Source organism: Engraulis encrasicolus, chromosome 3, assembly GCF_034702125.1.
Source record: "Engraulis encrasicolus isolate BLACKSEA-1 chromosome 3, IST_EnEncr_1.0, whole genome shotgun sequence".
In the NCBI taxonomy this organism is placed as follows: Eukaryota; Metazoa; Chordata; class Actinopteri; order Clupeiformes; family Engraulidae; genus Engraulis; species Engraulis encrasicolus.
The window spans coordinates 466,270-480,981 of NC_085859.1; the positions used below are offsets into that span (position 1 = coordinate 466,270).

The 14,712-nt window shown below is 42.1% G+C and overlaps 1 long non-coding RNA gene across 2 annotated transcripts; it reads left to right on the forward strand.

Moving 5' to 3' along the window:
- The first annotated feature begins 6,308 nt into the window (after positions 1–6,308).
- Positions 6,309–10,966, forward strand: LOC134445576 (uncharacterized). Of its 2 annotated transcripts, none has more exons than XR_010034298.1 (3): positions 6,309–6,395; positions 7,336–7,793; positions 10,576–10,966. It is a non-coding gene; the product is annotated as an uncharacterized LOC134445576 (long non-coding RNA). The 2 variants fall into 2 exon arrangements; XR_010034299.1 differs by lacking the exon at positions 6,309–6,395 and adding an exon at positions 6,655–6,714.
- The last annotated feature ends 3,746 nt before the right edge of the window (positions 10,967–14,712 follow it).

Consider the following 14,712-nt stretch of genomic DNA (forward strand, 5'->3'; position numbering starts at 1 on the left):
GCTGAAAGTTCCCACGGCTTTAACTGCCAATGAACAGGCGAGAAGAACCGAACTCTGCATTCCAATTGGTTACTCACTTACTCGCCGTGCTCGAAGATAAAATATTTTCAACTCGGGACCCGCCCACATCGCATCGCTTGTACAGTACTCGCCAGCTCGTCTCTCTGGAACACATCGACATTCTATTGACTTCATTCGCTGAGGGAGTAACTAGCAGCGACGTGTGTGTACGGCCCTTTAGAATCACTATGGGGCACCTAAGTCTCCACCCCTTCCGGGCGGCTTCTGGGGCTGGCAACGGAAAAACTTTTGACTGGGCTGTAATGGACTGATGAAAGCTATTTTCCGACCCACCTCGCATTTCCCCGTCGATCACACATATGCTGTGCCTCAGAATTAATAACAACCAATGGTGTGCTTGTTGACTTCACTTGGCAAGCGATTTTTCAGTTGTGTGTGTGCAAAAATATGTAATTATTTGGACTACACAACAGACGTCGCATGTCCGCTTAAGCCACAGTGCAACGGTAGGGTTGGCTGTGCCTCGATTCACGTCAGATATGCGAGGCGCACGTGTAGTCTCCAACACAGTTTTGCACAAAAGCTAAAATAACGTTTCTTGCGTGCCGAAAATGAGTGGTCTTACGACGCAAATCCAAACCTTTCAAATTCACTGTCATCATATGTGAAATCCGGAGCACATGCCAAACGGGATGAGGATTTAGCTTGACTCGCTCCATTAACTCGCATTCAAAATTACTGTAGGCACCAGAGATTGACCCCCTGAACTTATAAATAGGTCACCCATGGGACTCCTCCTCTGTTTACGCCCTGATGAAGACCCAGTGCGGGTTGAAACCGGTTGGCGGTTTTATCTCTGTAACAATGCCCATGGATTAATAAAGGGTTTTTATACTAAGGACAATCCTTGTCGGCCTGTGGAGTTGCCTGAAGTCGACCCTAGTGCCAACACGCTCATTACCAAAGATTGTTAGTAGAGTAAGATGATTCAAACCCCGCCCACCCAATACAAAGGAGTGTGCTCAATTTTGGTCTCCTAAAGGGGCGTTGTCCCCTCCTTCTTCTCTGTCTCTGACATTCGATTGATGACTTGCACAACATGCACGCTATCGCCATCTACAGTTTCAAGGCAACTCCATTTATTCTCAACCTAAAGAGTCCAAAGGTCTTAGTCAGGGTCAATTTTCCCAAAAGATGAACCCTGAAGGCAAATCGTGTTAATTTTTGGTATACAACTGATTAAGGGGTATTCAAGGGTGCTGAATCCAAATCTGTTGTATACCGGGCGCAAAAATGTACGGAAATGCCTCAAACGGGCAAAATCCAATATGGCCGCCAACACCAGGTTAAAATCTCGCAATCCCTTTTCTTTTTGACTAAAAAAGGTATGAATGTGAAAATAAGACTTGTTTTTATGTTTTCATATATGGGGAACCCCATTCTGTCATCAGATTTAAGGTCAGATTTGAAGAAAATGCTTATATAATTGGCTGGCAGCTTTTTTAAAACAGGTAGCCTCATATTGTCAACGATTTTTAGCATTATGATCAAACTTTCAAGATCCACAGAAAATAATGTCTGATGTCTTTGTGAAAACCAATACTACCAAAAACTGCACTGAACTGTCTACTTTCACCTGAAAAAAGAAGTTTGTGTCTACCTATTTCCATTCTTTAGTTACTGGCAGTACAACATGGGATGACGCCTCCAAAAAAGCACTGATTTCTGACCCAAAAATAGTACACTTCTGTGTCCATATTTTTTTCTTTCAGGACAAAGTGCCTTTTATAGTGTTCATGTTTGGTATACAGCATTTCCATGGGTTTTGAAATATGCTCAATTCAAATCTGTAGTATACCAGGCTCAAAAAATCCTATAATGCCTCAAAATGAAGGTATCCAATATGGCCACTGTCACCAGAGATATACATATATTTGATTAAACAAGGTGAACTCTTAAAAACATTATGTAGCTATATGTTTACTTTTCATACATGGGGAAATAATGTATGTAATCAAATTTAAAATTATAATCAAAGGTAGTCAGTGTAGTCAGGCAGTTCAGTGTAGTCTGAATTCATGTTTACAACCATTGTTTTTCATGCCAATTAACCGACAGGCTAATTTCTATTTAAAAAGGTTTGTCTATTTCAATTGCTTATGCACAATGAAATGTGTCCCCCTCAGCCCACCTCTTCCATTATGACAAAACTATACACAGATAAGCCTGTATGCCTGAATGTACCTTCATCTAATATGAATATCTAGCTTTGGAAAGTTATTGTCTGCTGATTTTATTGCCTTGCTTAGATTGAATCTTTGAACGGTAGAAAGGTGAAAGGTGGAACAAAAGACAGGTTTATGTCATTGTGAAATATTTACTTTCTTGATAGATAGGCTATTCCCAATCATTATCAAGCTCCTCCTCCTCAGTGATTTGGCCACTATATGTTTAGACACTACATAACACCATGCACTACATTGTAATTTTGCTGCAGATGTAGCGAAAGCAATGGAGTTGTTTTGCAGTGATGAGTCCTAGTCATAGAGTCTTTGCTATCTACATCAGAAGCCACACAATGACATATTGTGCCCCCACATTATCAAGCCAATGTACTGAGGCAGGATCACATACTACTCCACCCTGTCCTCCTGTCAGTCACTGAAACGGGATGGATGAAATTGAATGGGGCATTAGTCCCACTACTCCTGTATCTGCCATTCACAAAGCATGAAAAGACATCACAACTTGTGCTTGCCCCAAGGAGTGCCTCATCCCCCTCTGGATCTGCAAGAAGAGGCATGGAGTACATGGAGTCATTCAGTTGCTGCAAATTCACGATTCAAGATTCTTTTTATTCGTAAATTTGTCTTGGGCATACATAGCTGTCGCATTTAAGCAAACAACTCCTTCAAAATCACTGGAGAGGAGGAGAGGTGATTGAGAATAAGTTAACCTAGGGCTCTGACTTCTACTCCAAAGGGCTTGGATCATAAGTGGGACAGTCAGAGCACACCCATAACCCTAGTGATGGTCAATATCACGCTGCCTTCCCCTTACTTGCACTTCACCCCCATGGTGTCCCTCACACAACTGTGCTTCTCCCATCCAGTGTGCTCCATTATCTAAGCTTCACCTATCACTTGGGGGCCTCGCATGGGATTACAACTCACTCATGGGTGTGCCTCCCATGGCCACAAGGCAGCCATCACACTTCAGGCACTTTGGTCTCTCCATCACGTACAGCAGATAACCTCTAATCCTTCGGATTCGCCCTGATCCCAAACCACAATGCCGTAGAGCCAATCAGGATCACTGATTTTTCAGAGATGTGACATAGTCAAAATATATGGTGGTGAGAAGCTAAATAAGTGAAAAAGCAACAATGGCTGCTCCAATGAGTCACTTTTCGAATCTGTGAATAGTTAAAGCGCAGCTCAGACAAATGTGACACAAAATGTGTCATAAGTGCAAGGATTTCTTTAAATAAATCCACTCTTTTGGACCTCTATGCCCAGTGGCGGAACAATTGCGGACAGGGCCCAGGGGCAAAACATCCTGACCGGGCCCCCTTGTTCCGCTGCCCAATGGTTAAGAATTCCTTCTTTAATGTGCGTGCGGGCGCTTGTATAAACCCCATTGACATCCATTCACTTGCCTGCAAACGCCAACTAGCTACAGTTACCCTGTTCGGCCACAAGGTGGCGAACGATTCCAAGTGAAACCCCCATTGATATCCATTCACTTGCAAACGCAGCTGTAGGCCTACAGAATCACCGGTGGGTGAACTCTCTCTACTCCTTCAAACGCAGAGTTCTCTGTCATAACGCAATGAATGACCACACCCCGCTGTTCCGCTATTTTTGTTGTTGTTGGGGGGGGAGATTCGTCAACAACAAGACAGTAACACAGGTTTAATAATGATTAATCACATCTATCTAGTGACAATGAGAAAAGAAGACTTTTAATGCCATCCCTCCCCATTAGTCCGGGCTTGGGACCGGCACCTGTTTGAGCTGGCTTGCATCCACAAGTGGCTGGGTTAGGCTAAACTATATACATTATGCAAAGATTGCAATAGAACAGGGAACTATATACATGTTTTTTTTTTGTGTGTGTTTTTTTGTGGGTTTTTTTTTGAGGGGGGGGGGGGTGTCTAGGCTATTGCTTTTCCTCAATGGAATAAGCTCCGAAATTCAAAATACAGGCAATACTGCACAAAAGCAGAATGGGGATCATTTCAGTGGCATTCGGCGCGCCTTGCGCTCCGCGAAGTCGTCTATTATTTGTTGAATGTTCAGCGCTCCCGCCCGCTCATTCTCAATTGATAAAATGGCCAATCCACAAAGTCTATCCTGACCCATTGTGCTCCTCAAGTAAGTTTTAATAAGTTTCAGTTTTGAAAACGAGCGCTCTGCGCTCGCCACTGAGACAGGGAGAGTGAGAAAAAGAAGGAACGCTGTGCACACATCACTAAAGGTGGATGACACTGCCGGGTGGTCCACAATCAGCAACTTGGTCAGGTTAAGCACAGTTGTTTGGCGTGCTATCTGCTCTTTGAAACAAGCCCTAAACGACACCAGTTGACCAGGGAAGCTGCAGTCAATATCCCGACTATAATGGTCACTTATACGTCGGGCCATTTCAAACAGCTCCTCGTCTTTGACGCGCTGAAGGGTAGTTGGGTGGATGGCCTCAAACAAGTGCGCAGTCCTGTTTAAACTGACAAATCGCTGAGACAGCTGCTGAGTGACCACATCAATACATGCATAGAACACATTCACGCGAAAATAATGTTCTGCATCGGACAGCCGACTGTCTTCACTCAGGTCGTCAAAGTGGCGCTTCACCTTTTTAACACGCGTGGATGTAAATTGTGTTTGACTGCCCCATTTCATTGCCAGTGCCAGTGTGGAAGCCTTTGCCTCATCAAACTTTTCTCTGTACTCTTGCAAAGTCCGTATGGCACTTTGCAAGAGTTCAGATGCTCGTAGGAGATCCGTGGTCTTCTCCTGCAGCATCGTTGAGATGGCATTTGTGCACTCCAAAATTTTGGTTTGAAGGCTGATTAAAAAAATGAATTGAAATTTGGTGATCGCCTTTTTAATTGAAGCAGCCTCATCTCGCTCGCTCGTTTTTTTCGGTTGTAAGGCAGAGCTTGTCGAGCGCTTTGATTATGTCCGCGTATCGGTATTTCAACGCAGCAAGCGCATCATGACGAGAGGACCAGCGGGTGGGGCACAGTCGCTTCAACGTTATGTCCCTGCTCTCTGAGCTCAACAAGCTTCCCAGCAATGCCCATCTCTTAATGCTGTTGGCAAAGAAATTGTACAGTTTTTCCACCACCTCATAAAACTGTCTAATTTCAGTGATGTTTTTCACCGAATCATTAAGCACTAGATTCAAGCAATGAGCCGCACAGTGCACATACAAAGCCAAGGGCTCCTTCTCCGCGATTCTAGCCTGCACACCAGAATACGGTCGGCACTTTATAACATTGCTCTGGGGTCAAGGGCGGAAGTGACATCATGAGGGACGCACTTTGTTTTGATTTTGCAATGGCGGCAATCACCGGATTGCGGTTGGAGAAAACTACGGACAAAGCACATTTGTAACAGATTAAACGTAAATGTGTGCCGCTTAACATGTTTTAAAATTATTGTATTGGAATGCTACTGATTATTAGTTTGTGTACGTTTATTAACATCTGTTTGGTTCGGTTTGTTGTCGCGGAATTACGTGTAGATAGCTGTGAGCTATTAGCATCCCATGCAGTAGAACTAAAGTCAAAACATCGTGCATATCACCGTGTCACATACAACAACTTCATTATCTCGGTGTCTTGCATCATGGAAATTGGCAAGAGGTGAGTGTTACCTAACCATTTCATCTGTTGAAGTAGCTATGTAGTGTCAGAAAGTTGCACTGATAGTTTCTTACCGAATTTAATTCATAAAATAGCACATTACTTACATGCTTTTCAATGCTGGATATTCCCGGCATGTAGCCTGGTGATGTATTACGTGACATCCGTGTTATAGTGAGCTGACATTGCACGTGTTGTTAATTAACTGTATATTTACTTAAAATGTGCAAAATATATAAGGACAGAGCAATGGCATTGTTAAATTCAGCCTTTAGCTCCAAGCTATAAATGACTGGCCATCATTAAGCTTATTTGTCAGCTCTCCATCTCTCTTGCATGCGGTGTCCTTCATAGTTTCACTGATAAATAATTGTATTCATTCTCTCATTCAGACTTTTCTCAAATCTATATCTGTGATGGATGGCTTTGAGGGGGATGTAGGCCTACAGGTTGCTATGGAAGACCAATGACCAGTGGTCCCACTACACACATGAATGGTATTTTGAAAGTAAGCTTTCTCCTAATAATATATACACAGAATGTCACAAAACATTATTGACACTTAACCCATTGCTCATTGAAATGTATGTACCTTCCAAAATATGATACGGGTAAACATACCCATTAAGCCCATGTACCCTTTATGCCCACTTACTTTGGGGTCAATTTAAAAAGAGGGAATACTTGGATTTTGTTTTTCCATCACCCCATCCAATTAAATGGTTTATTTACTGACAAAATGTTTTTTTATTGCATACAAATCATAGGGCACAAGTAGCTTCAGAATTGAATGGAAAAGGGACTATTGATAAACATTGAGATGAGAGGTACATCTTACCATTTCACAAAAAAGCTATACATATGATTGAACGCTTACCTAGATTTTACAGACATTATTTTTCATGTTGCCAACTTGTCTTTGCATAATTGTTTTCAAATCAGCTGCAGTGTGCATTATTACATTACGTTACACTTAAGCTTAGTTGATGCTTTTTATCCAAAGCAACTTACAGTTATTTATAGGGTATTGGTTACAGTCCCTGGAGCAATGTGCGGTTAGGTGCTTCGCCCAAGGGCACTTCAGCCATCGATGGCGGGATCATAGGTTGGGATTCGAAATTGCAACCCTCTTATCTTAATTCCACCTCACTAACCACTAGGCGCTTTTAGCTACACTATGGTGTGAAAATGTGCTTTATAAATAAAATTATTATAATGATTATTATGGCTACCCTATGGCTGTCCATGCATGAACACAAATGAATGGTAACAAATTGATGGCTGGACATTGTCCTTCAGGATTTGTTTGTAGAGAGAGCAGAATTCATGCTTACTCTGTCACAGCCGGCTGTCCGAAAAAGTTTACGTCTAAACAAAAGTTAAAAAAATGTGTTGAATAATGCTAGTAGTGATTTAACTTTGATCATTTTTTATGTCATACTATTCAGGTATGTGAAACATAATGGTGGCATGGTGGATGCGCAGATTCTAATGGAGGAAGGTGCTAAGGAGACCTGTGCACTTGTCTTACGGTCAGCTCACTCTGTACTGGTCAGTGTTGTATGTATACCACAAATTTACTTTTAGTTTTGACACCTCTGGTACATTCAGGTACATAGCATGGGAACTAATGATTCACACACTGTAGTAACTCCCAGTTTATGATGGCCATCAATTATGGACAACCAAATATCACAGTCAGTGTCGTATGATGTATCTTTAGGTTGAGCACAGTGGAAGTAAACAATATTTCTCAACCTAACCTCATAACTGTAAATCACTTTGGCTAAAAGCGTCAGCTAAACGTAATGTAATCTAATCTCTCCCGCACTTTCAGTACCACTCCTGTAGAATGGCCATGCCAACCTCCCAGCACAGCTATGGAAAGACCATGGGCACATAACAGGTAAGCTTCCTCACACAATGGTTGCTCAATAACCTTCTTTTTTTCCTGAAGCTTAAGTTAGGTTGACTTGTCAAGTTACCTACAGTGTTTTTCACAGGGTAATGTAACCCCTCATATAGCACTTGTTTTTCATGATTCCATATTTTTTGATTCCATACCATGAACACGCAGAAAAATAATTATAACAAATTAATGCAATATAGTCACATTAGGTAAGAGGAGGAGATATAGTGCATAAGTTAGGGGGTACTCATGATATCAAAACAAGGCTTAAGTTAGAGGGGTATGCTGGAGAAAAAGGGTTGAGTAACACTGGCCTAGGCTGCCTGTTGATGGCTCACCCGTGAGGCAGTCCTCAGCTCTCCACCAGTGTCAGTGCTCAGTTCACCTCGCGCCACCTTGTGGTAAGCCTTGAAATAGCTGCGAACAAGCAGCGAGTGAACAAACCAACACACAAACTCAGGCGAGCACATAATCTTCTAGGCGGAGGTCATAATAACGAATGTTACCATTACATCCTATTATTTGTAGTTATGATTGTATGTGTTCTAACCTTCTGCCATGTAATCTCAATGGTAGAAAATATATATACTTTTTTTTCTACTTTACTTATGGTAGGACAGTGATGGTGGTGACAGGATGCAAGTGGAGAGAGAGATACGGGGAAGGGCCGGCAAAGCACCCGGGCAGGGCATAGAACCCGGGTCAGCCGCATGGTAGATGAGTGCCCTACTGTTTGGCCATGACAGGGCCGGAAAATTCATTTGATAATGAATAATTATGGAATCAAAACCATTAAGTACACGTGGCCCGATGACATCACGATAGTAATAGGAACGATGTCGGTTTGCTTCGATTTTGCCCCAGCTTGCGAGTTGAACATTCCGCTTCAAAGTGCGTTCCAATGTATTTCAGCAAGTAGGAGGTCAGAAACATCCAATCTCTCACCCTTGGGGAATGAACCATTAGTGCAGGGGAAAATCCTAGTTTGTGTTCATACAGCCCCGACTCAACACTGAAGTCATTTCAAAGGGCAACGGGAAACACTAAAAGAAATCAAGAAAAACAACTGCGTTAGTAAGTAATAGTTACTTTTGTACAGCATGGGTAGGGAAAAAAATATGTAATTGCTCAGCTCTGAGGAAGAAAATATGGAATCCTGAAAAACATGACTACAACGACCCTAAACATACATCTAAGGCCAAAGTTGATTTTTTTTTTTTGAAGAGGTGAGAATGATTCAGTGATTAAGTATGACACCCGATCTGCATATTTGAAATGTTTTGAAGTGGCTTATCTGCTCATTTTCACATTATGTTCGATAGGTGACAAAACTTTTGTCTTGTGAAAATCTGCCCTGTCTGTGTTCATTAAAGGGTCAATCTTTCTTTGGTGCATGAAACTTATTTTTGTACATACAACTTCATTCAGGAGGGTTGTAGCTTTCATATGAGTGACTTCTGAAGCCAATGGATTAATTCAAAGTAAGGTTATAAACTGTTGTTCCAAACAGATGGATAGGCAACAGAACTTTTGGAGACAGCTGTAGATGAGGAAAAAATGGTACCCTTCATCAATTTTGCTTCAAATTTCTCTGATTGCAGTGCCAGAACATTTTTACAGGTTGGAACCTAGCCATTGACCATTTTTCTTTAACTTCCACCGCAGATATTGTGGGATTTGAGTTCCAGATTATTTTGTAGGCCATGACACTTGACCTCATGCGTTTTATCTTCAAATAATGTCTTCCCAGGTTTTGCTCAATGAACAGGTACATTACCATTTCAAGAAATGATTCCATCATCCCTAAGCATCATTTCAGCTGATCGGAACAGAAAATTGTAAGAATGTCAACATAAACTTTAATAGTCATTGAAAAGGAACTGTCAACCATCTCCCATCACCTGAGGCAAATGGGCTTTGCATAGAGAAACATTCACTGAGTGCTGTCTGGTGCATGTTTTACAATATGAGATTTATGAAAAATGAAGATTACTGCCTGATTAAAACATACAAATGTCCACAGTCATTGACAGTAGCCTATGGGGCTGCATGTCAGGTGAAGGTACTGGGGACATGACTGGATTACATTTTCAATCAATGCACAAGTTAAAGTTGACAACACTTTTCCCATCCTATCAATTGAAGGGATGCTTGGAGCTGATGAAATCTTTTCCTGGGATGGTAATGTATCTTTACTTTACTTGCCGTACTGTATAACCTGTGATAACATACATTGAAGAAAAACATGTCATCTTCCAAGCAGTCTGAACGACAGGTGATTCCATACTTTTTGCTAGGGGCTGTAATACGGCCCTCGGAGGACTTTTACAGCCCTTGCAAGAATTTGAAGTGAAAAAAAGGTTCCCCACCCCTGCCCTAGACACACACCTATGATGCCAACTTGAACACCCACATCACCATCATGCAATAAAGTGGTAACTAACATTATGGTCGAGCTAAGGCTAGCAGAAACCGCTGACCTTTGTGCAAGAAAACAAAGTCTTGGCCACCAAGTGTTTTGTCTTCTTTTACCAGAGGGGTCAAACTTCTTTCCATAAATCACATAGATTTTGACTTAGTCTATGCATGCTGTGGTTGCTCACATTGTTTTGGTGGTAGATGGTATAGATAGATGTTGTTGGAAACTGAGTAGACATGAAAATGCATTTGCCTAAATACAGCATCAAGTCGAAAGCCTTTATCATGTCTGTGCATTTTCATGTACCTCATTGACGTTGTTGTTGTGATGCACATATTAAAATATCCTTCTGCTTTCCAGTTTGTTGGACCAACCATCCTCTCCTGCTACACCAATGTATCAGCGGACGCTACACAGATGCTACACAGACAGGCCTTCATGCACTCTCAACTGCTAAGGGCAAGGGCACCACTTGCGCTGTGGTCCTATGAAAGCCAACATATCACCCCACCTCCTTACCGCTATTAGCTCATCATGTTTTCCCTCAATGTTTTTGACTTCATCTGATTTGGTATTGCATGTATGTTGCATGTATGCTTAAGCGGTGGCCTAGTGGTTAGAGAGTTGGTCTTTCAATCTAGGAGTTGCAGGTTCGAATCCCCCCTGACCTCTCCCTACATCTCCATCCATGGCTGAAGTGCCCTTGAGCAAGGCACCTAACCCCACATTGCTCCAGGGACTGTAACCAATACCCTGAAAAATAATAACTGTAAGTCGCTTTGAATAAAAATGAAAGCGTCAACTAAGTGCAATATGTAATGTAAAAGTAGCTAGTTCTGACCATATAATATTTAACACCTGAGAATAAAAAGAGAAGAACAAATTATGAGTAACACATTTACAGCCTACACAGTATAGAAACAGTGAGTTCAATAGGAGATAAAATGGGAGGAAGGAACTATGCATCATCTACTGGAAATCAGAGTTTTACACAGTTGTGAATAATGCAACATATTCAAATTTCAAGATATATGCCTTGCATGCCTTTATTTTAGTAGCATGACTTTTCAAATCATAATTCACCTATGTAGCCTAACATTATAGATTTTTGAAATAAATAAATGAATTACATCAAGTTGTTTCTCCTTGCATTTTGTTTTTTAAAAAACAATTGTTAAAATTCATGTGGAAAGGACGTTTCCCACTTTGAATTTAATACAATGATTAAACCCTGAGTCATTGCTCCTTGCATTTTGTTAAAAATAATCCCAACATAATGAAGAGACTATGTGTTAAGGTCTTAATGCAAGGTAATTCCCCTCTGCATATAATAGTAGCTTGGATTGTAGCCTTGGATTGTAGCCTAACTGGTAGCACATAACACACCTTGTATTACCGGTATGCATGTCTTGATGGATACATGCCCGAGATCAAGGCGGACTGGTGCTAAGGTGGGTCACATATTTTTAAAAACAAAGTTTATTGTGTTAAAGATATAATCAATGCATTATTTAAGCGTTTTCGCTGATGTTAACAAACGGTTTGCTAGCGAAATTACGTCTACTGGTTGGGTTCAAAACGTAGGCTAGTAGGCTACAAAAGTACACATATAAAGTAACCCTACACATATTTTTCCCCCAAAGTAGGCTACTTAAGAACTACAAAGTACTACTCAATTAAAATACCTGATTATATGTTATGTGTTACTTTCCACCCCTAAAAAGATGACTGTTTTGTTTTTAATGACGGGTTTGTTTTAGTTGAAGTCCCTGAGTCTGCGCACTGTGGCACTAAAGAACTTCCGGTATGCTTGACCCCAGAGCAATGTTATAAAGTGCCGACCACCAGAATACACGCCGCTCATGTTTGCCGCGCCATCATACCCCTGTCCGCGGCACCTGGATAGATCCAACCCATTTTCATTGATACAGCCAATTATCTGTGCCTCCAGGTCAGAGGCAGATGAGCTGACGCTTTGCTGAAAACCAAGGAAAGCTTCAACAATCCTTACATCTGTTGCAACATCCATTTCGTTGCGATCAATTTTAATATATCTGAACACCTGGCTCAGATGGTCGCGCTTTGCAACGTCTTGGGTAGTGTCCATTATAACCGAATAAAACGGAGAGGCGTTTATCTCTTCTGTGATGTTGCTTTTGACCCTCTGAGACAAAATATAAATCAGTTCGTCCTGAATGGCATGGCTGAGATATTTAACTGATCCCTCGGGGCGACTAATTAGTTCCTTCAGGACAGGGTCATAGCGGGCCAGCAACTCAATAATGGATAAGAAGTTCCCTGAATTTGCTTTACCAATTTCCTCTCTGTGTCCCCTAAAGGCCAAATTGCAGGATGCCAACGTAAGAGTGACATTCACAATGCGCTCTAACACTTGCCTCCAGAAGTTAGCCGCATTGCGAATGTCTCTCTCCATGTCAGCATCTATAGTCCCATTCAGCTTCCATTGCTCGTACACTACACACGCACCTAGATGGATTTGAGTAGCTTCGTGCACGGCAATCTTGGATGAGAGGTGTTTCCAGTCGCTTATACCATTTACCCATGCATTGTTGTAAGAGGGTGCTTGCCTATTGGCAAAGAGCCAACAGGGCTCACAGTAAGTGCAGTCGAGCTTGGGCGAGTAGCACAACCAACTACGTGGAAGTTTGATTCCAGCTTTAGTAACTGACGTATAGTAATGGTTGGAAAAGCTACGGCTGCCTGTAACTGGAAATGGACCAGTGGGTTTACAAGAGCCAGTCTCAAGGATATATCTCTTCACGTTAGCATCAAGAATATTTTCCTCGAAATTTCCACGGTCAGTTGGGAAACTAGCTTCAACGTGGGTCATGCTACTCGCTTCGGCAGACTCGCAGCATTCACTGAGCACATTGCTCGCACTAGCAGAGGACGATGCATGTTCATCATCATTACGATCACCCAGGAGGACAGGAGAAGGCGATGTAAAAAACGAATGCAACTTTGGAAGTTTGGCGTTTGCCTCATCTTTATTCTTCTTTTCTTTCCGTTTTTGGGCACCACTTTTACTTTTAAACATGTCGCTCAATGTGTGGACTTCAAGACATACCTCTCACTACCTTCCTCTTGTCAGACTGCCCGGCCGGCTCGCAGCAGTGAGTGAACGGGGAAGAAGGAAAGGAGGAGGGAGGAGTAGGCTACGTCAGAAACGTAGATACGTAGATTGCTCTGGTCTACGCACGTACCTACGTCTTCTGCTGATCGTACACCATCATGCACTGCGCTTTTAAAATCGGATTTCAATTACGCAAATATATATCAACATACTAAAAGTAACATATTGGATTCGCTTAAAAAGTAAACTTCGTTGTATTTAATTTTAGTAGGCTACCTGCATTTTTTCATTAAAAGGGATTCATATATAGGCAATGAAATAGGCAATCAAATACCCACCGTCGTCAACACATGTAGTACACAGACCTACTATATATAGGTTGGCCATCTAAGTGAGATATAGTTTAGATAGTAGATTTTCAGCGATTCGCTGGCGACGTTCATATCTGATGACTGAGAGTGATGAGGAGGGGGGCCCAGGATCAATACGAAGGGGGCCCGTCACGAAAGTGATGCAGGCGAGAGGGCCCTGGGCCCAGGGGCGACTGCCCCGCCTGCCCCGCCTATAGCTCCGCCCCTGTCTATGCCTATGGCGTAGCTCCAGATGGAAGTTGCTGTGGCCAGCAAAAGGTGGCAGTCTGGTATACAGAGATATTTCTGTATCTTTGAATGCAAAGAAAATCAAAGAGATAATTGCGGCCTTCAGGAGGCACACCTACAGGAGGAACAAACTTAGCCCCTCTCTAATCCTCCTGCTGCATCAACAGAGCTAAAACATTATCTAGGACAGCCTCCAACCCGGTCCTCAGCTCTTTGCCTTGCTGTCCTCTTGGTACAGGTGTGTCAAAGCAAGGACCAAACAACTCAAAGGGCCATAACCACATTTCACACATACATGCACAGAACGACCATTCATTGGTATCTCTCAATCCAATGATCTCTTTCCATCCATCTGGTGTTCTGCAATAGACTAATTGATACAGCACAACATATTGAACTGAGGTTTGAAGTACCGTAATACAGAATGAACACGAGCCATGTAAAATGGTTGTGTTTGCAGAGTGGGCCACCGCTACTGTAATATCTACATTGAGCAAGACAATCGATGCAATAACGTTTGGATGAGTATGACATCAGTACCAATAAATGAGTATGTCCTCTGTGTATATATTCACACACACACACACACACACACACACACACACACACACACACACACACACACACACACACACACACACACACACACACACACACCATATGCACTCCCTGCTCTGTTCATGTTTTTTTGCACTACTAATTGTATATTCTGCTCACCTAAACTGTTTTGTGAATTAAATGTGTGCTCTGAAGTGTGTTGCTTTCTATCTCATTGAACATGTGCATAGTGACAAACACCATTCT